This window comes from Mobula birostris, chromosome 6, assembly GCF_030028105.1.
Source record: "Mobula birostris isolate sMobBir1 chromosome 6, sMobBir1.hap1, whole genome shotgun sequence".
NCBI classification, from domain to species: domain Eukaryota; kingdom Metazoa; phylum Chordata; class Chondrichthyes; order Myliobatiformes; family Myliobatidae; genus Mobula; species Mobula birostris.
The window spans coordinates 50,159,272-50,185,567 of NC_092375.1; the positions used below are offsets into that span (position 1 = coordinate 50,159,272).

The following is a 26,296-nucleotide window of genomic DNA, read 5'->3' on the forward strand; positions in this document are numbered from 1 at the left end:
GAAAGGCAGAGGAAAGATTCCCAGTAGAAAAAAAGGTAGAGGGAATGGGTGGGATAAGCATTGGTTGGCAATAGGTGGATCTAGGTGAGAGGGGTAAGTTAGTAGATAAGGGAGTGGAGAAGATTGTAATAGTAGGTGATCTTAACATCTATACTATTGAATGGGATAGTACCAAGTGATTAGATAGAAGAGACTTTAAATGTGTCCAGAAAAATTTTTGAAAACAAACATTGATGGCCTTACATCAAATCAATTTTAATTATCATTCAAACCATAGATGGATACAGCTGAATGAGAGAGCATTCCTCTGCTACCAAGGTGCAAAAACATATGCACGTTCAAAATAATGAGAGAGAGAGAGAGAGAAAGAAAAAGAATATACTCACACAAGAAAACAATTTTTTTGGTCCTCGCTACAACAGAGGCGACTCTGCTGCCTCGCCTCCTGTCTCACCACTGAGCAAGGGAAACAGGCCCGCGGCAATCACTGTTCAACAAGATCTTGCAATTGCAAAAGAAACGTCCAAGGCAGTCACTTATGGTTTCTCTGTGGCCCGGTGGACCTACATCGAAGGTGCTACACTCAACATCCTCTTTAACAAATGCGGTTGGGTAGATGGTTGACATGTCAGTGGGGGATCACTTTGGGACCACAGACTGTAAATTTACTAGTTTCAAGAAAGTCATGGAAGGAGATAAAACTGGTCTTCATGTCAAATTCCGAAATTGAAGGAAGCTAACTTCAAAGCCATCAGACAGGACCTGTCAAGTTGATTGGAAGAGTTGCTAGTGGGTCAAGGGATATCTAGTAAATGGAAGAATTTTAAGATGAAAGGAATTTTGGACCACAATGTTCCTGTTAGAATGAAGGACAAGTTAACAAGATGGGAAACCTTGTTTGATGAGGGACTGCTCAGGTCAAGGATATGTTATGAAAAGCTAGCTGGAATCATATGAGTCCCTTGTTGAGTATTAGGATTGTAAAAGTATACTTAGGAAGGAATTTAGGCGGGCAACAATGTACCTTGAGATATTCCTGGAAAATAAAATGGGATGAAAATCCAAAATGATTCTATATACAGTGGATTCTGGTTCATTGGGCACATTGGAGTCAGTACATTTTGAATTGAATTGATTTTATTACTTACACTCTTCATATACATGAGGAGTAAACATCTTTACGTAACGTCTCCATCTAAATGTGTAATTTATAATAAATAGTATGCACAACAGGACAGTCAATATAACATAGAAATACAGTTGTGTCCACTTGAATTAAACAGTCTGATGGCCTGGTGGAAGAAGCTGTCCTGGAGCCTGTTGGTCCGGGCTTTTATGCTGTGGTACTGTTTCCCGGATGGTAGCAGCTGGAATAATTTGTGGTTCAGATGACTCAGGTCTCCAATCATCCTTTGGGCCCTTTTTACACACTTGTCTTTGTAAATGTCCTGAATAGTGGGAAGTTCACATCTACAGATGCGCTGGGCTGTCCGCAACACTCTCTGCAGTGTCCTGCGATTGAGGTAAGTACAGTTCCCACACCAGGTAGTGATGCAGCCAGTCAGCATGCTCTCAATTGTGCCCCTATAGAAAGTTGTTAAGATTTGGGGGCCCTTACTAAACTTCTTCAACCGTCTGAGGTGAAAGAGGTGCTGTTGTGCCTTTTTCACCACTCAGCTGGTATATACAGACCATGTGAGATCCTCGGTGATGTTTATGCCCGAGGAACTTAAAGTCGTTCACCCTCTCAACCCCAAATCCATTGATGTCAATAGGGGCGAGCCTGTCCACAACCAGCTCCTTTGTTTTTACGACATTAGGGGAGAGGTTGTTTTCTTGATACCATTATGTTGGGGTGATGACTTCTCTGTAGGCTGCCTCCTTATTATTTGAGATTAGGCCGATCAGTGTAGTGCTGTCAGCAACTTTAATTAGCTGATTGGAGCTGTGGTTGGCGATGCGGTCATGGGTATACAGAGAGTAAAGGACGGGGCTTAGTACACAGCCCTGAGGGGTACCTATATTGAGAGTCAGAGGAGCAGAGGTGGGGAGTCCACTCTTGCCACCTGCCGGCAATCTGACAGGAAGTCCGGGAAGCCCAATTAACTAAACTATCTGTCCCAATTAGCCGAAGTTTCATGGAAATAGTAAAAAGGAGAAAAAAAAGCAAACTACCATTTAAATAGGTGACAATTTATGCATTTAAATTAACTACATAACAAGTGAGACTGTATCATTTCACTTTAACTCCTGGCCATTTCTAGCATCTACAAGCCCTAATGATTGAAACTGCGGTGAGTGAAGCAGTTCCGAATTTCTTAATATCAGTGACAAAAATCACTGTTATATTGACAACAAACAGAAGCAACTGATACTATTTTAAAAACTATTCACTCTGAGCACAGAGTAGTGTCTAACGGTCACGCAAGTGCACATGACTGACACTACTTAGAAACTACTTAGCTCCTGTCCCAATTAAGTGGCATAGTGTCCCAAATAAACAAAGGGAGTCACGGTTATTTTCTTGATTTAGTTTTTGTTCTTTATGAATTGTCCCAAATAAATGGCTTCCCAATTAACCAATAGCCCAATTAACTGGAACCCACTGTATATCAAGAATGTAAGGATAGCTGTGGAGAGAGTGGACCCCATAAGGGTCAAAGTTCAATATAAATTTATTTTCAAAGTACATATATGTCACCATATACAACCCTAAGATTCACTCTGTTGTGGGCATTCACAGTAAATACAAGAAACACATAGAATTAATGAAAGATCACACCCAACAGGATGGACAAACAACCAGTGTACGAAAGACAGCAAACTGTACAAGTACAAAAAGAAAATAAATATCGAAAACATGAGATGAATGGCCCTTGAAAGTGAGTCCATAGGCTGTGGGAATAGTTCAGAAAAGGGGTGGGTAAAGCTATCTCCTCTGGCTCAAAGAGTCTGATGGTTGAGCGTTAATGACTGTTCCTGAACCTGGTGGTATGGGTCCTTAGGCTCCTGTTCTACCTTTTTGATGGCAGCAGCAAGAAGAGAGCATGTCTTGGATGATAGGGCTCCTTAATGATGGATGCTGCTTTCCTACTACAGCGCTCCATGTAGATGTGCTCAGTGGTGGGGAGGGCTTTAGCTGTGATGGACTGGGCTGTATTTACTACTTTTTGTAGGCTTTTCTGTTCAAGGGCATTGGTGTCTCTGTACCAGGCCATGATGCAACCAGTCAATATAATCTCCACCATGCATCTGTAGAAGTTTGTCAAAGTTTTAGATGCCATGCCAAATCTTTGCAAACTTCTAAGTAGAGGTGCTGCCCTGCTTTCTTCGTAATGAGACTTGTGTACTGAACCCAGGACAGGTCCTCTAAAATGTTAGGGAATTTATAGTTGCTGACCCTCTCCAACTCTGATCCTTGATGAGGACTGGCTCATGGATCAGTGGATTCTTCCTCCTGAAGTCAGCAGTCAGCGCCTTGGTCTTGCTGACATTGAGTCAGAGGTTGTTTTTGTGGCACCACTTAGACAGATTTTCACTCTCCCTCCTATATGCTGATTTGTTGCCACCTTTAATTTTGGCCAACAACGGTGGTGTCATCAGCAAACTTAAATATGGTATTGGAGCTGTGCTTAGTCTCACAGCCATAGGTATAAAGTAAGTAGAGCAGTGGGCTAAGCACACAGCCTTGGTAATCTATGTATGAATCAATTTGGTAATCTTTGTGTGGAGTTGTGGAAGATGGGCAAAGTCTTGTCAGTATTTACAGTAGAAAAGGATATGAAAGCTACTGAGTACAGGGGAGGGAACAATGATATTTCGAAGTATATCAAAATTCTGATATGGTTTTCAAACATATAGAAGTGTTTAAAGCCCTGAGTCCTGACCAGGATATTATGGGAAATTATTGCCTGAGATGTTCTTAAGTAAATTATCAAAAATAATAGGTGCACCAAAAACAGGTTGAAGATGTTTATTTGTGTTTTGATGTTCATTTTTAATTTTCAGTTTACTCCAAAACCCACATTTTATGAAGTGCAGAGTTATAAACAGTACACCCTCTCACTTTTGTCTCACCCTTTCATTTTTGAATATGAAATTTATATTCATACATTGAGTCCAACTGCATTTGCAGTGTGATTTTGCTGCTGTTAATTAACTTTTGCTATATTTTAAGAATTGTTTTACAATGACATGCAACAGACACTTCTTTGGCCTTGATTATTATTAGTTTACTAATTGTTAACATTGACATTATTGCTTCTGGCAACAGTTACACAGTTGTGAAGCCTAGCTGCCAATTTGATAATCACCTTTCAGGTCCACTGTTGAAGTTCTTCATGTGAGAGAAGTAGTAGAAAGATATTATCGAGGCCATTTGTAAAATTAAGAATGCAGATTTGAAAATCAGTCTGCAAAATACACTCTTAACTTTTACTAAGATTGCTTTGTATATGCAGCAAGCTATGATGGAGGTGTGTTTTGGGCACAATCAAATTTTTCATCGTGCAACCAGCCACAAGTTGGTTATTCATCCTTCAGAATGATTGCATCATGTTTAAAGATGGTGCTTTATTCATTTGCAGAAGTGTAGAAATATGTCCTTTCTAAGATCACAAAGTGTAATTGAGAAATAAATGTGTGGCGAATTCATATACCAATGAATTGAAGCTGTGGACATTGTGGTTTCAATATGCTCTGTCACTGGAAACTTAGTTTGAACATTCCAAATGTTTATCTTTACTTCTTTAGAATCCTTTACACAAAGTTGTATTAACATTCTGTTATGTTTAAAGTGTGTGAAGTACGCTGTCCCATATAAACCTAAAGTTTTCATAATATATTAAAGGTATGTGTGTCATTCAGTACAGGTATCGTTTGACTGTGTGTAATAAAGGCTGACTGGTGATTACTGTTTTAGAAATACTACTTTAAAAGTAGCTGGCTAAGGTTACAAGGCATTTATCAAAACACAAGCATATTCGTAAAAAGTAAATGTTAGTTTTCTGTATTTGAATGATGACTTGCATCCAAGAATGATGGAGGTTGTTAGAGTAATTTTTGGGTTTAGGTCGTTTACACTTAGCAAGTGGCTTTGGCCACCAGTCTTCTGTAACAATGCATTTCCTAAAAGCTGTGAATATCAGAATCTGAGTCCATTTGTAACAATGCATTTCCCAAAAACTGTGAATACCCCAGCCCAGACGTGCTGGTGTCTGTTGGATGAATGTAATCAGGTGTTAAGTTTTTTATGTAGCTTCAAAAGAAGCATTGTCTATACCTTGTAAGTATGAATTGCCCTTTGTGTGTAGCAAATAAATATCGAGCCCCATGTTGGGCAGCAGACCTTTCCACCGAATTGTTTTGTCAAATAAAGAAGCTGCTTTGTATCTACCAGTAACTCTTTCTCCAGTGATTTCATTCACACCACAACAGAGGTCAAAAAGATCTAACCACAATCTTCTAAACATCATTTAATGGCCCAAAGGACTGGGGGCTAGCACATTTCATTTCTATTTCAAAAGGAAAGAAAAATCCATATTTAATAATTTTAAAGAATTATTTTAGGTAAAATGCTATATTTATAAAATAAAAATATGGATAACACTTATGAATTTTCAGGGTTAATTTGATAGAGTGCCAACTTTGAAGATTATTGATAAAGCACATGTAGAGATAGGAAGTTAGCTCAAGGATAGAAAACAGATTTATAATTATCTTTTGGAGCAAAGGGATGTAAACAGTGGCATCCCCAGAGGTTAGTATTAGGTTACCTCCTCCCTGATGGTAGGAATGAGAAGAAGGCCTATCCTGGATTGTGAGGATCCTTAATTTTGGATTCTGCCTTTTTGAGGCACCTCTTTTTGAAGATGCCATCAATGGTGGGAAAGCTAGTGTCCATGATGGAGCTGGTTGAACCTACAATCCTCTGCAGTCTTTTCTAATCATGTGCATTGGAGCATCAATACCAGAGGGAGATGCAACCAGTCAAAATGCTTTCCAGGGTACATCTGTCATAGTTTGCAAGAGGCTTTGGTGACTTACCTCACCTCAAACTTCTAGTGATGTATACCCACTGATGTGTCTTCTTCGTATTGCATCAACATATTGAGTCCAGGATAGATCCTCTGAGACATTGATGCGCAAGAACTTGAAACTGCTCCCCTTGCTGACACCTTAATGAGATCTGGTTTGTGTTCTCCCAACTTTCTCTTCCTGCAGTTCACAATTAGTTCCTTGATTTAACTGACGCTGAGTGCAAGATTCAAAATTCACGGTTTAATGTAATTTCTGGTACACAAGTGTAAGGGAGAATGAAATAATTGTTACTCTGGGTCCAATGTAACACAAAAAAACACAATAAGATCAAGGCACAATAGTTTTAAAAAAGCACAGTAAATATAAAGGGGATATGTATAAATGTATATATATGTATGTGTGTGTGTGTGTGTATATATATATATATATATATATATATATATAGAGAGAGAGAGATATTGTAAGCTATTGTATGTTTATAAATTGACACTAGGCACAGGATTGTCTATATATAAGATGACTGACAGGAAATGATAAAGTAGTGCAGGTTGGGGGTGTGGAGGGGTGGAGGTGTTGATCAGCCTTACTGCTTGTGGACAGTAACTGTTTTTGAGTTTGGTAGTCCAGGGATGGATGCTTCTCCCTAATGGGAGTGGGACAAACATTCCATAAGCAGGATGTGTGGGATCCTTCATGAAGTTGCTGGCTCTTTCCTGGCACCTTTCTGTGTATGCTTATGTCTTTGATGGCAGGTAGGCTGGTGCTGGTGATGCGTTGGGCAGCTTTGGCTACCCGTCCTGTCCGCCACAGTGCAGTTACTGTACCATGTAGTGATGCAGCTTGTTAGGATGCAGTCTACTGTGCTTCTGTCGAATGATGTGAATATACTGTAGATGTGCATAGTCCAGCTCTCTCCAGCCTCCTCAGAAAGTAGAGGCATTGGGAGCTTTCCTGATTGTGTATAATGTGTTTTGGGACCATGAGAGATTGTGCGAGATGTACTGTCCCAGGAGTTTGAAACTGTTTGCAATTTCCACTGCTCTGCTGCCAATGTGAAGAGAGGTTTGAGTGGTACGAGCTCTCCTGAAGTCAATAACCATTTCCTTTGTCTTGTTGACATCGAGGAAGAGGTTATTTGCCTGGCATCAGGCCTTGAGCTCTTCTACCTGCTCTTTGTAGGCCGCCTCATCATTATTGGTGATAAGCTTCATCATTGTCATGTCATGGCGAACTTGACAGTGTGATTACTCAGGTGTATGTTCATGCAGTCATGCACAGCAATGGGCTCAGCAGACAACCCTGGGGGGCACCAGTGTTGAAGATGATGGGGAGGGAGGAGCAATTATGCATCCTGACTATCTGCTGATCAGGAAGTCCAACATTCAGTTGTCCAGCAGTGTATTTAGACCAAGGAGTAAGAGTTTATTCTCAAACGTCTGTGGGACAATAGTGTTGAATGCCAAACTGAAATCCAGAAACAACATTTTGCCATAAGTGTCCTTGTTTTCTATGTGTGTCAGGGCCAGATTCATGACAGATGCTATGGTATCTGTTATAGAGTAGTTCTGTCGATAAGCTTATTGTGAGTAAGGTTGTTGTTGTGACACCACTCAGTTTATCTCACTCCTGTACGCCTTCTCATCATTATTTGAGATTCTGTCAACAACAGTGAAAAAGCTAAGGTTGGAGAAGAATAAAATTAATACAAAATAAAAACTAGTGGGAAGAAGGAACTTAGACCATAGAGTGATCTTTTAAAAAAATATAGGTGAGAATTTAAAAAATTATGCAGTGCTACAACTAAAACGAATTTTGGTCATTGACCATGGTGTTGGTAGACTGAAACTTGTAGAGCAGGTAAGAGCTGCAGAGTTTATACAAGTTTGGTTGGATCCAGCCAAGTGGGCATTCAAGTGTTTGAGTTGCAAAGCAACAAAGGCATCATAAAGGATTTCAGTTACATATGAGTAGCATGGATAGGCTAAGGTACAGGTGTAGGACTAAGTAGCCATGATGATGGAAAGGATTCTACTGCAAAAGCTTCACTTGAGATTAAGTAGGACATCAAGACTGCCAAAAGTCTGGTTGAACTTTTCCTAGGCCATGGTGAGAAATAGCCACAGAATATAATTCATTGTGGGGATTAAGGATTTTGCCATTGGTTTTCTCAATACTTGGAGGAATTTTATTGTCCGTTGTAAGGAATCACTACAAATTTATTATGCAGATGAAGCTGTTCAGCCCATTGTGTCATACTGGAGAACAGCTAGTCAAAACCCCTCCTAACAAATGTTTCATAACCCTTCGGTTAATAATGCAAGTTTTCATTCAGATGATGTTTAATTGTGATTAAAGTTTCTACCTCTATCACCCTTTCAAACAGTGAGTTTGTGAGTCCTACTGCCATCTGGGTGAAAAAATATTTCTTCATTCCCCCTGTAATTCCACTTTAAATGTGTCCCTCTGCTGGGGGTGGGGGGGAGGTTGGGAATAGGTTGTTTCTGTTTACTGTTTCAAGGTATCCAATAATGCTATAAACCTCAATAAATCTCCCCTCAGCCACAAACCTTTCAAATATTATTTTGGTGTTGGCTGTCTATTGTTTCTTGTCATTCTTCAGTACATGAATATAAAGGAGGTTGTTACTCCAAATCAAATATATATAAATATAAAAGCAATCCTCTGTATACTCAAGACTATAATTTTCTAGTCTAGATAATAGTCTTTTTGAAACCTCTCCAGTACAGTCGTATCTTCCCTATGATGTAGTAACCAGACTTGTATATATGACTAAATGTGTAATCTAGCTAGTGTGGTATATAGTTTGGCATAATCCACTTGCTCATATGTGCCTTGACTAATAAAGGAGAGCAGTCCATATAACTTTATAATCACCTTTGTTATCTAACCTGCTATCCTTCAGAGGATCTGTGGACATACATTTAAAAATTCTTCCATAATATCTTCACATTTCTTTTGTATTCACGAGCTTTGTCCCATCTTTCCATCTACAGATCAGACCATCGATATCACCTTGTAGTCTGAAGTTGCCCTCCTCGCTATTGATGTCTTTGCCAATTTTAGTGCCAACTATGAAATACTACCATGCCTCTTACATTTAAGTTTAAATCAAAAATCTACTATATACAGTGGATAACTGGGACACATTGGAACCAGTACATTTTGGCCCGTTTAAGCGGCTGCCCTAAATAGCGATGTTTCATGGAAATAATTAAAAGATATAAAAAGGACAAACTACCGTGTAGCTGAGTAACAATTTAAATATTTAAACAAAATACAGAACAAATTAGAACACTACCAATACAGTACAATAAAACTGTATTACTTCCCAATAGTTATTGACAGAGGAATTCATCTGCTGTATTTTTTTGATTAACTGTAAATGATCAAAATCAATGCAGACACCTTGTGCAGATAATGGACTGCCTTCATACAATGCACTGGACAATTGTATCCTCCAAATCTTCATTTTCTTTGTAACATTCAAAATGATTAACTTGTTGAAGTAGTGAAATTGTTTTCTTTTCGCTCGTGGACGTTCCTGCCATCTCCAAGTCTGAATGCTTGAAACCACAATGAGCAAAACAGTTCCGAATTGTCTTAGTGCTTATTTCTTGCCAACTATCAGTGACAAAAATCACTGCTATTTGAACACAAGTGCACGAGATTGATATTGTTTAAAAACTGATCACTCTAAGCACAGTGTAGTGTGTAACCGCCACATGATGTGCATGCGACTAACGCTAGTTAGAAGCAGCTCAGCAACAGTCTCCAGCCCCAATTAAGCGGCATAGTGTCCCAAATAAATAAAAGGAATCTTGGCTATTTTCTTGATTTTGTTCTTTAAGAATTCTCCCAAAAAATGGTTGCCTTAGTTAACCAATGGCCCAATTAACAGGAATCCATTGTACTACAAAAATATACAGAAAATACTGAGCATTTAAGACCTGTGCTAGAATCTGTAGTCCCAGCATAAAACACCTGGCAACTATTATGCTTTGCTTCCTGCTATTGAGCCAATTTTGGATCCAATTTGGCACATACTCTTGCAACCTACAAGCTTTTACCTTTTTGACCCCACCTGGAATGCTAGACAAACTGTGTGACAAATCAGAAATATTGGACAGGGTGAATAAGGTGATAATAATTTAATGCATACATAGAAGCTGATTTTATTTTCAAAATATCACCAAGGGGAGAAGAGAAGTGAGAAACAAGGCTTCAAAAGAGACCCCAGAGTAATAGTGTAAGGCAGGGAAGGGAAGCCATTATAAAAGGTTATTTGACTATATCAGAATAGCTAAGAAGGGGACCAAATAATAGAAGTCCTCCAAAATGGAGAACTGAAAAGACTTAAACAACAAAAAAATATATGTATATCAATGCTGTTCTTTCACAAAAATTCATAAAATACTGGTAGCAGCTGGAAGACAACTCACACTCATATTGTGCTGGAAAGTTTTTTTAATCCATAGTGAAAGAACAGTGATAATGTTGGTATAAACGGTCAGAGATTATTTGAAACTTGATTCTGTGTGAGCTTCGAATTTTTCTTAAAGAGAAAGTGTTGAAGGCTCTAGGTCAGAGGTCAAAGATGCTGGATGAAGCATTGACATTGGTCACACATCTAGTAAGGTGACAACTGGGCTGGTAAAGATGACATATTCATATTTTGTAACGTGAAGATAAGTTCTACTGTTTATTATTGAGACTGTTGGTAACTCTCAATTAGCATATTTAACCTATCGTGAAATTAAACAGCTTAATGATTTAAATCAGGCCCCTCCATTTTTGGACCAGTTATAAATGTCTGTTTCAGGTCACAGGAAAATATTATTAAATAATAACAGAAAAAAACATAAGGACGATAGTTTCCTTTTAGGAGTATGCACAACTTCTGGGAGCTATTAAATATGCAGGCAAACGGCTAACATAGCAGGTGTCTATATCTTTAATAGATCTCCAGTTGAAAAAACAAAAAAAAATGTGTGTTGGAGCTATTCAGAGAATGGAGCTAAATTATTTAGTAGTGCCTGTGCTTGGTGGAAAGGGGGAGAGATAAGGGTAGAGGGTTGGTTCCTGAAAGCGATGGTGATACTCTATTATTCTAAGGTGTCATTGACACTTTTAAGAATCTGGATGTAAAGAAAAGATGATTCATTGTTATTTAAAATGCAAATCAATCCCCAACAGGTTTTTGTACAATACGCAGAAGAGGAAACAATGTATTATCTAATTTAATCTACTCAGGATGATGATCTTTGTAACTTGTATATGACATCGGTCTGAAATTACTCAATTGTTCTTCATTAACTCCCCTGTATTTCTCTAGTTACTTAACCCCAATTTTGTCACAATGCACAGTGGTGCTTCTGGTCTGCTGCAACATGAAATTCATTGAACCTCTAACAAACTTGCTGTATTTTTTCATTTGCTGTTCTTTCATTACAACAATGACTTTACTTCAGAAAATAATTTACTGCCTAAAAGGCAATTTAGCATGTAATACAGCGATGAAAGCTGCTTTGTCGATGTCAGTCTTTTTCATTTTATTTCCCTTCTCAAGGCATTTACATTTGCTTTGAGGTCGAGTTCCATGAGTTTCTATACACCTGCCTACTATTCCTAACTCATTCCATTGTGCATGCAAGGAGAATGGATGGTGGATGCTGGTATAATATTTGACCGTAGATACTTGAAGGCCTAATCTAGTCTTTGCTCTCAATCCATCGCCCACATTGTGAGACAGTTTGAATCTCTCCTGTTTAATTAGCGGAGTGTTTCAGCATCTGCTGTTATATTTCTGAACAGTCTATGAACCCATGATCTCTACCCGCTATTTTGCTTGTTCACTTTTTTATATTGTAACTTGTAATTTGTTATACCTGCACTATATTGCTGCCACAAAACAACAAATTTTACAACTACAGTGACAATAAATCTGATTTTGATATTTTAAGTTTTGACTCTAATTGCGTAAAATTTATGGATTTTGTCCTAGTCATTACATATCTTCTATATTGGAATTTCAGTGATGTTATATGTTCGTCCTTTCCGGTAGGGATAAGTATTGTGGGTGCTGTAGCTGGGACTACTGTAAGAAGAAATAAATTGTCCATTTCCTTTCTTCAGATTATGCAAAATAAGTACTCATTTGCGGTAGTTTATACTCAGCGATCAGTTGTGGTAATTTATTTGGTGTGTGAGCTTCAATGAATTGTATATGTGTAAACATGTTTATTGTGTACTCGTTGAATGCTTTTGAGGTTGGTTAATAATTTTTGAATATTAAATAAGTATATTATAACTTGATTAAGTGCAGACAGTAGAGTGGTCTTTTCATGTTAAAGCATTTTATCAAGGCTTCAGTGTAGGAGCATCATAACAGTGCGGAATGAGGTTCATGTTTGGAAGTTGGAGCTTCTTGTTTGGACGTTACAGTAATATCCCGCTTTTATTTTGATTTTATTTGAATTCAGATTTAGTTTATCTAACTGAGCAACAAATGTCAAATTCATGCAGAAGCCTGTGTCATAAATGAATGTTTCTGCAACTTTGAATTGCGATGCAGAGAAAGCGAATGGGTATTGATGTGCATGTGTTTATGAGAAGCCAATGCTCTGAATGGACGGCGGCTCTTAATGTTCCGGTAGTTTATGAAGTAAATTACGCTCTTAAAAATTGTTTTACGGTCGCAGTTTAGCCATTGCTGGACTTGATTTCTGCTTTATATTGTAATCAAATATTGGTACTTGGTCGGGTCTCGCCCTTACATCAAGCGCATTTTGAGGTATATTTGACGTTCTTTGTTCATGTGTGCAAGTTGGAAAATAATGAAATCTTTTGAGAAAGCTGTACGTGTCCGACAAAGTGAGAATGGTTCCAGTTTTCTTTTCACGTTTAAACTGTGCGGTTTGTGTGTCGACCCTTTCTTGTGCCTTCCTTTGCATGTTTCCTGTGTCTGTTTCAAGGCGTTTGGTCTGGGTACGAAGCTCGAGATTGGCGCTGTGCATATTACGGTGAAGCGGTCGGGTCGAGGAAGTGGCTCTAAATAGTGGGGGATGGGAGCTTTCGCCATCTTTGTCTTGTGAAATCGCTGTACTGGTTTTGTGGTGGAGTGCAACATTATCAGCGAGACAGGTGGCGCACTTCGCGCCGGGACCTTCGTAATCGGCAATTGGAATCAATGAAAAAGACGGATTTAATCTCCTTGAATATTTAAAAATATGAAACGTATATAAGATTACACAAATCTCACATTTTACGATGAATGTATATACTGGTCGCATTAAAAATAAATAACCACAGAATTTATTGCTTTATTTTAACTGAAAAGTAAAATATGGAACAAAGAATGTGGAAACAATCGTAATTGATAACACTTCTGTAACAACAGATAACAAATCAGCGAACCACGGTTGTTGCCTCTTAAACAGACGTTTCCTTTGGGGGAATTACAGAAATCAGCTGACGTTAGTTATAATTGTATCGCCTGCTCATTCCGAGACAAGGTCGCGGTTCCCTGAATTAGGATGTGAAACAGATTCGAGCAGATGTGTTCTCTAAAGTGAACTGCCATAACCTTACTGCTGTTTCTGCTTGGAATCGAGGCAAAACTAAAAGGGTTTTGATAACACCGGTGGAAATTTTGCCACTGTAAACGTGCTTACATATTCGAGTAGGTTGGCAGCTGGAGGCTGCGAGTGATTTTAAGAGGCCAAAGTGTACGCACCTCGGAGGACTCGAGAAAAGTAAAGCGCCGCGCAGTCGCAACACGCTGACACAAATTGGTGTGAAAGCACACCTCCAACTGGGGCATGATTGTTACATTAAACAATGCGGTGAACACAAACGGCCAGATCTAATCATTTTAGTGGTAACAACCTCTCCCCTGAGGGGGAGGGGTCGTTAAACGTTCCCTCACCCCCCTCCCTTTTGCCTTGTATATTCTTGATATTAGGAATCTAATCTCCTTCATTTTGTGTCAGAATCGATGGCTCAGAGAAAGTTTGATCCATCATGTGGTTCATTTTTAATAGCATATAGAGAATGGAAAGATTATTCGTGTGTCATTTGTAACTCGCGTATTTTTAATAAAGCCTAGTACTCAATTATCTAAAGGAAACTGGGCGCTAATCTTTAAGACCTCTAACTCTTGCTATAACTGCATCGTGTGTTCAAACGTCCATATCCAGATCCTTTCAGAATTATTATACACTTATTATAAAATACAACGCTCTATTCGGAAACTATTCTCATTTTAAACAAGGTTCTTTTGTTGCTTCCTACTGAAATAGGAAGATGCCGCACCAATAAGGTGATCTTTGAGAAAGTAGTGAGAAGAGCAAACTGCGAAGAGAATTAGCAACTGGGCTTCCTTGGGGTGCCGTCGAAGACGATCCTTAATATAAACCCAATCAGCCACAGAGAGCCCTGTTTCCGCTCTGGTTCAGAGAAACACGAACTGATTCTGCGAACGCCACGCAGCCCGTGAAGCAGCTGCTGCGAACTGTTAAGACGGAGATCCGAGTACACGAGCGCGTGTGGCTGATTATACGTGACTGAATGCAATTGCGGGGGAGTAATATGTAATGAAGGGAATGCGAGTTAAAGAGAGGTTGTTGGGCTGTGTGTAGAAAGAGTGCGAATGTGTGGAAGGAAGCTTGGGTGAATGTGTGCAAATGAGTGAGCGGTGCAAGTATGAAAGGAGGCGCGTGGGTGACCGCGATTATCTGTGCGTTACTGGGAAAGTGAGGGGAACAGGGACGTGTCTGTGCGAGAGAGGGAGAGAGAGACGGAGGATATGATCCATCGACGCGTGAAGGAGGAAAATACGTGTTACTCAGGGTGTAATTCGTGTGCAATTTCGGAAATGTGAGAACTCCATAGAGCGGGGATAATCTTTGTAGTCTAGAGAACCTTTGTTTTAGGACCATGGATAATATTTCTGGAGTAAGGGTAGTGCCAGGGAAAGAGCAATTATCTGTACGGCTGGGTACAGAACTGACTGAGCGAGAGAAGTGCATGTTTGAGCGACAGATTGTAAAAGAGGCCATGTACTAGCGAGTCTAGGTATGACAGCTCGAGAGTGTGTGGCCGCAGGAGTACGTGGGAAGAAATGAGTATACAACTCGCTGCAGGAGCCCTGTGGTTACGTGCCAGCGTGGATATACATGCCACAGTTTTATGTAGGTGTCCCGAGTGCGTGAATGGGAGCGTCCGAGCGCTTGATGGAAGATTTCCCGCTCCCGCGCGAGACGTGCGCAAAGCGTCCTGACCTTCTGGTCAACTTCCGAGGGATGGGCAAAGAGAGGAGTTTGCAGAAACAATCGAATCATTATCAGCATTGGCGTTGTTCTTATACTTTTAATCATTCCTACCTATAGCGCTTAGTTTCTATACTGAGGAAGTGTTGAAGTACATAGGTCATATACATTTTGTACTATACTGTAAATTTTCAAGTGAAAACAATGGAGTGGCTCGTTCAGGAAAGCATACAATTTTACTTGTACTGTGTACCCATAACAACAATCAAATGAATAAGTATGCGTGAAGCACATCACCGCTTAAGTCTGTAAACAATTTAAGAAGTATGACTGAACTTCAATTAATGGAATAAAAACACGACGTCTTTTCTTAATTGGCGTGATTTGCAGTCAATCTCCTTTTTAAAGACAAATTAAGAATAGAACTGGTTTATGACTTTCAAGTTTTGATCACAACTTCATACGTACAGATGAAATACATGAACCGTACCCAAGTACGTAGATATAATAGGTAATGTTAAAACTCAACATTAAATTACTTGTCAGTACAGGTGGCACTTGTATTGTTAATAGCCGCCAATAAATGTAAATGGCACTTTTTAAAAATTAAAGACCACCACTAACTATTTACTAGTTTGGGAATCTATGATGTACGTCGAAATGTTAGTATGGTTTTTACACAGTCCATAGCCAAGAAATGAATGATACAGCGGACAGAAACTTTTAACAGCATTGCCATTTATTTCTCGCGTGATTGAAGCTTGCGCTATCATGATACAAGCGTGAGTTATTTTGCAATGTATCCGTACATAAAATATATTATAATTAAAAGCGTTTTGTGGGGTATGCTGGCTGTGTTCATTTGTGTTTGCGATGTTGCTGGTGCGTGAGAGATTTTGGTATTGGGGTTACGAGCAGGAGGTTGATGTTTATGGTAATTGAAGTTAACGACTAGCCTTATGGGTAAAGAGGGTTTTTTTCAGTCCCGGAGTGGAGCTGCACACTCGGGCTGGATCGGAAATTCAAAAAAAATCGACTAACACTGTGGACGCTGAACCACGTCTGCGCCAGTGATCTGCCAGAGGGCTCTTCACTTCAATACTGCCGCCCCCACCCCTCCCCCAGAAAGCAGCAGCCCGAGGTTCGACAAGTTAGGGATGTGGGGCGATGGAGTGAGCGTCAACCGATAGACCGGATCGTTTGGCTGCTGTGTATCTGGTGAGAAGGCAACATGGCGCTGCGAAGAGTTCCGTGCCAGAGGATCACAGCCGATCTCCACCTGTACAGTGAACATTTACACTGAAACCTTGGCTGACTAACTGGAGCGAGCAGCCGCGGCGCTCAACATACCGTTCAGCTGCAGCCAGAGGGGTCGAAGAGCTGCGAAAAAGGCCTTTCCGTTGATGTTTTTTTTCCCTCTCCTTTTAAGAGCGGATTTTCTTTTCTCCTTTTGGTGGATATCCGGACTTGTGGGGTGATAAGCGTGCTTCTCTCACATTTCATACTCGCAAATGAGAGGTCTTTCTTGGCTATTAGAAAATATAAAGGCACGTGGATGCAGCAAAAAATAACAGGAGGTCGGCGTCGGAGTACTGGTCTGGTTATATTACGTGGAGAGATTGTAACCAGGTAAGAAGGGATTATGTGAACGGAGTAGATATGGACGGGGCTTTTCTAATCGCTAAAATCGCTGCGGGACCGCGCCGATGACTGTCGGAAAGCGGAGACTGTCTGGGTGAAAACATTTTTTTCCCAAATTGTGCAGTCTTCAATTAGTTTTTCAGTTTCAGTAAAAGTAGATTTCCTAATTAAAACACGCCTGTTTTTGATACGTTAGCTTGAATACGCATATCTAGTGAATATTCAGGATAAGTTTCCAGACTCGGATTAGCAAAGCGCGATCTTTGTGGGTCTGTTCTCAACTTCAAGATTCTGTTCGCAATCTGATCCATCGGCTTTACCAAAGACATTGAGCGGCCTATTATAACCAGCCGTTAAGATTTGTAGACCTGCAAACAAATTTTTTATATCTTTTTTTAAATGCAAAGGCTCGTTGTAAAACGCTCGCCATTGTCCGTAGAAGAACTAGAGCTTTCGCAAATACTGTTTCGCTCTGCATCTGTTGTACAAAGAAACACGGATGTCTTCACCACTAAGGATATTCGTGCAAAGCCCAACAGTGCAAAACGACCCCCTCCCCCCACACAACGATGGCTATGATAAACCTGAATTCCGCTCGAGTGGTAAACCAAATGTTTTTAAATCGCATCTTTTTTTATATCTTTATTCCATAATTAACACCGGTAAACAAAAATAACGGAAACGGTAATTCTGTATACTTCACGAGTAGAAAATGAAGTTTTTTTTCTAAAAAAGGGGCGGCGGCAACATTTAAAATAAAGAAGCTGCTCCATATTTATGTATATTTTGCCAATAAGCTGCAGCTTACGTTACTGGACTACCGAAAAGGGATGAGAGCCAGTGATGGATCTTGTGGTGCAGAGTAATGATTTATGTTGATCAAGCAGGTTATTGCGAAAACACCTTTAATGTTATCAAGTGTTTGTGTTGTAGAATATTAATGCATAAACACTACATCGTTTTCCTTTCAGCGTGTTTATTGTCATTTAACAGTCTGGGAGAAATGTTAGAGCGAGATCTGGTGTTGAAGGTGCTGTTGCTAGCTGGTTACCTGGAAGGTGACATGTACCCGTGTGGTAACTGCCAGTTCTGCCTGATTGAAGGGTTTGGCCGTATTGTACGTCTCTGTCTAAATGATCGATCGGTCTAGACAACAGTGGTCGGCTCTCTGCAAGCTCGGGGATAATCGCAGGGGAAAAAAAAGATGAGGGGAAGTAAACCGGACTCCGAGATGCGTCTTGTTTTTCAAACATACCGCAGACCTCTAAGCGAAGTGATCAGGGATTGAAAGTTTCGTTGAGAATGTCATGCTGTGGGTGTAGTGAGTATGTGTTTGCGCATATATATGTATATTCACACTCCCTCGTTTATCACCAGATTATCACCATGATAAATACTTGAATTTTAAGAGTACGAACACGTGCATTTCTCAGAATACTTTTATACAATTGCTGGATGTCTGATAGGTTATTTCACAGTTATTCAGCCTTTTCTCGAACTTTTTGTATTGCTGAAATGAATAAAGCCAATGAAAGAAGAGTTGATTGAGGTAGAAGTGCCGACAGTACTGCCTTTTGTCTGCTCGCTGACTTTTGTGAACAAGGTCTGTGCATTTGCATGATTGGAATATTTTTTGGTAAAAGGACGAACTTATTATTACTCTGCAAGCCCATTAAGCCTACGCTACCTGTTTAAAACTGGAAATTAATCATAAATGTTTATTTATAAATGTTAGTACTTCCAGTATTTTCGACTTAATGGTTTTGTAAATTTTATTTAACACCGAGGTCATAAAACTTTTCTTGTTAGTCTATATGGGCGCCCTGGTCAGCAACAATTAAGTAGAGTCCCACCACGCTGTTAGACGTTAAGTGGAAACACCTCAGTGTTGCCGATCTCCATTCAAAAGGATTGCCACCTCCATTTAACACTCGTTCACCTGAACTTTTATTTGCATTATTAGCAGGTTTCTTTTTATTTAGCTAAATACTTGTAGACAATATTGTTTTTTAGAATTTGATGTTTAGTTAGGACTTTTATCACGTAGTAATCGCTATGATTTTTAATTTAATTATACTTTTGACAAAACCATAAGAATATTTTTGAAGTAATGTGCAACCAGGATCCACCCAAGTTGCATTCTGTGCCGAACAATTTAATCCTCGAGTGAATTCCATTGGCGTCAGCTATGTTTCAAATCGGCAACATCATTAGCTATTTTAAAATAGACAACTTGCACAGAAGCATTATATACGCGCACAATTGACGCATGTTGAACATATTATGACAACGTATAACGCCACCTGGCCAGAGTCCCCAATCGGAACTGAGTAGAAAATAAGCATTTGTGAAGGTTGGAATTAAAAGGTATATCGTCACGGTGAACGACCAGAAAGTAGTCAGGTAAAAAAAAAAGTCCTTTTTGGACATAAATGGGTAAATTCTTGAGTAAAACCATTAGCTTCTACCATTCAACCAAAACAATGTCATCAGTTTAATCCCGTTCAACGTACATCACTCTAATCAATGATAGAAACCTGAAATATCTGTTTCTTCACTGAATGTGATACAGCATAATTAGTGGGAAACATTTGTTCTTGAATTTAATTATTCCATTTTCACGTCAACAAACGTAAACTGCTTATGAGAAAAGTCAACAAACTTTGATTTACCATTGAGCAAGGCCAATGATTTTAGTCAGTCGGCTGGAAATCACGAAAAAGACACTTTGGAGAAGTTGGCGTCCTTAGATTATAGAGTTACGCAACATTTGTGTATTTTTCAATTTGCACATCTATTCCCATGTTCTCTTTAAAATAATTCAGTTTAGGGCCGGGGTTCAGAATCTGGGGTCCACGGACCCCCTCGGTTAATGGTAGGGGTTCATGACCTAAAAATGGTTGGAAACCTCGGGATTAGGGCAATGTCCACGATGTCGTAACTCAAGCTATCTTCTGTGCGTAGAGTGGGGCGTGAGAAAATACGTACTATCAAAATATCTGGCTGGATGTTTACTTTGTAATATCGCCCCTGAAAAAATTATTTGGTTCGCCATTCAGAGCTACAAGAGAACTCTTGCAGTTATTATTGCATAGCGACGCAAAAATTAAATAAACGCAAATAAATGCTAATGAGGCTCTGGTATCAAAATTTAAAGTCGACTTTTAAAAATTGCGATCGCTTTCAGTCATTGTTACCTATTTTGCGTATTTACACAAGGCGGATATGTGATGTAGTTCGGGATTTCTATCAAACACTTGAACATCTTGTTATACAGTTGATTCCTGTTTATTGGGACACGTGGGGACTAATGCATTTGGCCCATTTAGCGGCTGCCCTAATTTGCTGAAGTTTCATAGAAATCGTTTTTAAAAAAGGATAAGGAATGACAAACTACGGAGGAAATGAGCCGGTGTACTCTGACGTCTTCTTTTCGTTGAATGTAAATGAACAAAGTTAATGCAGATACCTAGTGTAGACAATGTACTACTTTCATACAATGCTTTTGATGATTGCATCCTCCAAATCTTAATTTTCATTGTAACATTCAAGATGATTGTCAATACCTTCAAATTCTTCATAATTCCTAATTTGTTGAAGTATGAACTCGATTAATTTTCACTCTTGGCCATTTCTGGCATCTCCAAACCTGAACGATTGAAACTGCAGGAGGAGAACAGTTCTGAGCTGTCTTACTGCTTATGCCTTGCCAACTATCAGTGACAAAAATCACTGCTTTTTGAACACAAACACAAGCAACTGACGGCTATTTAAAAACTTATCTGTAAGCGTGCTTTAGTGTCTAACAGCCACACAAGTGCATGTGACTGACAGTAGTTAGAAACTGTTGGGCATTTAAATGGCATAGTGTCCCAAATAAATGAAGGGAATCCTAACTCTTTTCTCAATTAATTTTTGTTCTTTAAGAATTGGCCAAAATAAGCTGCTGCCCTCGTTAACCCATGGGCCAATTTGTCAGAATCAACTGTATAAACTTTGTGCTGTCAATTTTAGGTTAGTGTTTCTAATTCAAGGTGAGATCAGAACCCTAATGCCATTGGTGTTCCAGTACTTGAGCAGGTATAAAAGTACATTGATTGACATCTATTGTGGTCAATTCAAAATGAGAGTTACAGTTGAAATCTAGAGCAAATATGCATAGTTAGATTCAGAAAGGGAGACAATGCATCTTTTTGTTGTGTTTAAAACATTAATGAGAAAATATTACTTTAGACATACGTTGCATCTTATTGAAATGCCTATCTAGTTAAAGAATAAAGACCCTGTCATGTGAACATATTGATGCATAGACCACTGAATCTGTTTTATCACACAAGGTCCACAGAAGGCATAATCAGCGATGAAGTTCTGCGTAATGAATGGGTTAACATGGTACACATAAGATAATTGTCAGTTATTGAAATATTGGAGGTTTACAAGGGTCAGTTCTTTGTCTAATTTTAACTTGGCAAATACAACACAATGAAGATTTATTGTATTTAATTAATAGTAACTAGAAGAATGAAAATGAATGTTTAACATTAAGTTTTGTTCACTTAAAGTAAATGATGTTCCTCTACATGATACAGTCAGACACTGTGTACTGAAATTCAGAGAATAGAAACAATCCATTGTCTTTTTTAAAGCTTCCATGGTCAGTGGCCTTTTGGCCCATGCCTTCATACAATTGTTTCATAACACATTGTTCAATGTTTGAGATTTTAATCTTAGACATTGAATTTTAAAGCAAATTAAGATGAATTGAGTAGTACATTTATTTTTCCTCTGATTTTTTTAACTGTAAGGTTTTAGCCATGTGTTCAATTCATGAATTGAACTCAGTGCCTAAACTTAATTGAATGCAGAGTGTATAATCACTTTTTCCTTATTCATCTAATATCAGCACTATTTATCAATTATGCTATTATATGATGTAACTTCACTTCAAATAATATTGGCTAATATCCATGGCATAAGGGTTTGTGTAAAGTACTATTAATCGGAACAGTTGTCAGGAATACTTAATGTGGAACAGCTGATGTGATAACACACAATGGCTGGATGTAACTGATACAATAGACTGCTAGCTGAATTTGGTGCCAAAATAAAAATTAGACAATATAAAATAGATTCTATATTTTCAATTTGAAGTACATAGTTATTTTTCTAGTTTTCATTGTGTACTTTTAAGAGCTAACAGAAAATGCTGGAAATACTTAGTGGGTCAGGCAACATCTGTAGAAAGAGAGAGTTAATGTTTCAAGTGAAAAGATCATAGACCTGAAATGTTAATTTTATTTCTCTTTCTACAAACCCTGCTTGACTGAGCATTTGCAGCCTTTTTTTTTTGTTTTAAACAAGATTTTTTATATCTGCAATAATTTTTCTTGATTTTTACTCTTATAATTGAATTGTGCATCTTGTTGATGTTGTCCCTTAATGCTTGGTAGTCTATTGAATGTTTAAGAAGTTTAGCCCCTACAAATGTTCTTTCTCATGTATTTTAACATGAACAAATATTTCAAATCAGGTTTAACAAATAAGGCGATGTACAATGGGTGTCTTGATCTACAATGATGTCTACTGTGTTGTTTTACATGCAATAGTCTTTCTTATGATTATGCGTGAAGGTTCCTACCTTTGAAACAAACTGGCATGCTGGACAGAAGCTTCCTGACTATGCTTTGATGATAAAAGAATGTAAAGACTTATTAGTCTGGATTTTCTGTCTTGTCTATTTGTAGCTGTCTTTGCATTGTTCTCTATAAACTGCATTGTTGGTAATTATGGAGCAGGTTTTAGAACCTCTCTCAAACGAGCATTAAGACTGAAATAATTGTATGTATTTTTTGGATGTTCTGAATGAAATGCAAAAGGATACACTGTCTATATCAGTGGATGCACTCTAGTGGTACTACTTGCTCGTTTCTAACTGGCAAAATACTGCAACATTCGGGATGGTTAGAAGTGGAGAAATCTTATTGCAATCACTTAAAACTGTAAAAAGTAAAAACAACATAAAATATAGGCTATGTGGCAAGTTGTGACAATGTTTCAAGCTGTGCATTTTTGACAACAAGTTTTAATTATGAATCCAGCATCATAACATGTACAAATTTGAAACAGAAAAAAAGGCCTCTAATAAGTCTGCTTTGCCACTTAATAAGATCAGGAGTGATATTGTGGTAACTACATCTCAACAGTCCATCTACTCATGGTATGTTTTTACTCCAATGCATATCAGGAATCTACTGCATCCATGCCTGTCTTAAAAGTGTGAGAATTCTGCTCTCACCACCCTTTGAGGAAGTAGTTTCCAAAAGATTCTGGACTCTCTGACAGAGAAAAATAAATTGGATAATCTCCATCTTGAGTGGCAATTAATAGAGTTAGTGGCACAGCAAGCAGAATTGGTACTGCCTTTTGGAGTTACAGCATTTTCCCCATTAACATGTGGGTTTCCTGTGGATGTTCATGTTTCTTTCTACATCCTAATGCTGTATCGGCTGGTAAATCAACTTAAAAGCTGTAAATTTCTTTTAGAATGTGGGGAAGTGATAGAATTATGTATGTATGTGGAGGAGGGTGTTAATGCAAATCTAGGGAGAATTAAATTGGAGTAGTGTATGATTGGTGTAAATAGGTGTTTGATGGTCAGTGGGCTGGAGGTCCTATTTCTGTGACTTCAGTGGGTGTTATCTTATTTTTAAGCCCTGTCTCCTTGCAGAAAATTATTCCATAAGAGGAAACATCCCCTCCACTTTCACGTTTCATGATATAATACAGTTCAAGCAAGACCTGTCTCCTAAATTACTGCAGAAACAAGACTAGTGCACCCATCCATTCTAATAGATAGGATATATAAGTATTTGAATAGACGTGAATAAGGATAGTCAACGTTGCTTTGTGCATGGTAGGTAGTGTCTAACCTATCTTACTGAGTTTACCAGAACATTGGTAAAGGAAACACACTGGATTTTGCCTACATGGACTTTAGCAAGGCCTTCGAAAAGGAGACTGGTGCATAAGGTTCATTTGCTGGGCATTCAGGATGAAGTAGTAAATTGGATTCAGCGTTGGTTTAGTGGGAGAAGCCAGAGAATGGTGGTAGATGGTTGCCTCAGTGACTAATAGTGTGCCCCAGGGATTGGTGCTGGGTTTGTTGTTGTTTCTCATCTACATTAATTATTTGGATGATAATGTGGCAAACTGGACCAGCAAATTTGCAGATGGTACCAATACTGGAGCATAATAGACAGAAAGGAAGGATATCAGACCTTGCAGCAGAATCTGGACCAGCTGGAAAAATAAGCTGAGAAATGGCAGATGGAATTTAATGCAGACAAGTGTAAGGTGCTGCATTTTGGGAAGACAAACTAGGGTGGGACTTGAACGGTGAGTGGTAGGGCACTTAGAAGCCTGAGAGAGCGGAGGGATCGGGGAATACAGATCCATAATTACTTGTAAGTTGTGTTACAAGCAGATCGGATCATAAAGAGAGCTTTTGGTACATTGGCCTTCATAAATAAAAATATTGCATGCAGGAGTTGGGATGTTCTGTTGAAGTTGTACAAGACATTGATTAGGCCAATTCTGGAGTATTGTATGCAATTATGGTCACCTACCAACAACAAAGATATCAGTAAGATTGAAGGTATCATGAAGGGCTGAGTAGGTTAGGACATCATTCCCTGGAACATGAGAGGAGGTTTGATAGAGGTATACACAATTATGATCGGTGTAGATAGGGAAGCAGGTTTTTTCCACTGAGGAAGGGTGAGACTAGAACTAGAAGTCATAAGTTAAGGATGAAGGGTGAAATATTTAAGGGGAACTTGAGGAGAAACTTCCTCATTCAGAGGGTGTTATGAGTGTGGGATGATCAGCTAGCAGAAGTGGTGGATGTGGGTTTGATTACAACATTGAAGAGAAGTTTGGATATGTGCATAGATGAAAGTGGCATGGAGGGCTATGGTCCAGGTGCAGATCGATGGAACTAGGTACAGTAACAGTTTGGCATGGACTAGATTGGCTGAAGGAGCTGTTTTCTTTTTGGCTGTAGTTCTTTTATGACCCTGTGAGTCTACCTTGCCTCATATGGCAAACTGCTCATTCAAGATGCTGGTTTAGTAAATGTTCTTTCAACTACTTCCAACCTTGTTACATCCATCCTTTGATGAGAAGACCAATACTGTACACTATTCTAGATGTCTTCTCAGTCCCCCAAAATCATAATCCATCCTTTTACATTCAATTAAAAAATGCTAGATATCCTAATCACTTGCTCACACTCACACTTGCCCTTTGGAGTTTTTTGGCATTTCTTATGGATTCTGCAACCTGTCAACAGCAGAAGATTGTGAATTTAATTATTATAATCCTTATTATTCCTCTAGAAGATGTACATTTAATTAAATATTGTTCTATTTATAGAAACATTGGATATGAATTAAAATGTTTCAGTCTAATACTTGTCTTGCAATCTTGACTGTAGCAAATTATGGGAAGTTTGGAATGCAGGTTGTTGTTCTTGGATGTTAACTTTGGGACAGATATTTGCACAGCAGCACTTCCTCATGTATGGGCACGTGTTGCCAGCAGACACAAAATTGTTCAGTTGTAGCCCTGTTGAATTTGAAAGCAGATTAAATTTATTGGAGGCCTCAAGACACAAAGGCAACGGAGAATCTGAATGTAGATCGACGTTGTCCTGATTTGTTTCATTTACTTTTTAGTGCTAAATAGATTGAGTAATTGCAAATGTTAGTGATGCACATCCACTGAATTTAACATCCATTGCAAAATACATTATTGAAATTTCATGTGTATCCACTTAATTTATGGTCATGTGGCATAGGTTATGATTTTTTTTTCAAATGAAAGCAATTAATTCACTTTTAAATGCAATATAAATTTTCCTATTCTTCATTACAAGCTTGTCATTATTTGAAAATTTCTGATTCTGGATCATGGCTTGATTAACTTGGACTTGTCCAATAGATATGCCAGATTAATAGTTTCTGATTCTAGTTTGAGAAGATATGTGGAAATGTAAAATGCAATTTCTTTCCTTCCTGGTTATTAAATTAAAAAAAAGATGAAATTCCCTCTCTTTCTGTTCCCCCTCTGTGATCTCCCCTGCCCACAGACTCTTCAACAATGTATTCACCCAGACTTGCTGCCATATCTTATAGCCAGTCCTCTTTCCCCTCCCCCCACGTTTTCTTTCATTCTGGTGTCGTTCCCTCTTCCTTTCCTGTCCTAAAGAAAGGTCTCGGTGTGAAACGTGGAGATTTTTTCATTTCCATAGATGCTACCTGGCCTGTTGT

General features: G+C 38.8%; 1 protein-coding gene across 7 annotated transcripts in view; it reads left to right on the top strand.

Annotated features, from left to right (window-relative positions):
• bcor (BCL6 corepressor) overlaps nucleotides 1–26,296 on the top strand; it is a 302,269-nt gene that overhangs the window by 176,744 nt on the left and 99,229 nt on the right. The window contains exon 1 of one of the 7 annotated variants that reach the window (XM_072260468.1): nucleotides 16,332–16,955. The exons of the other annotated variants lie outside the window; for them this stretch is intronic. The gene's annotated coding sequence lies outside the window, so the exon portion shown is untranslated. Of the gene's footprint in view, nucleotides 1–16,331; nucleotides 16,956–26,296 lie in introns of those variants that run through there. 7 annotated transcript variants of the gene reach the window in all.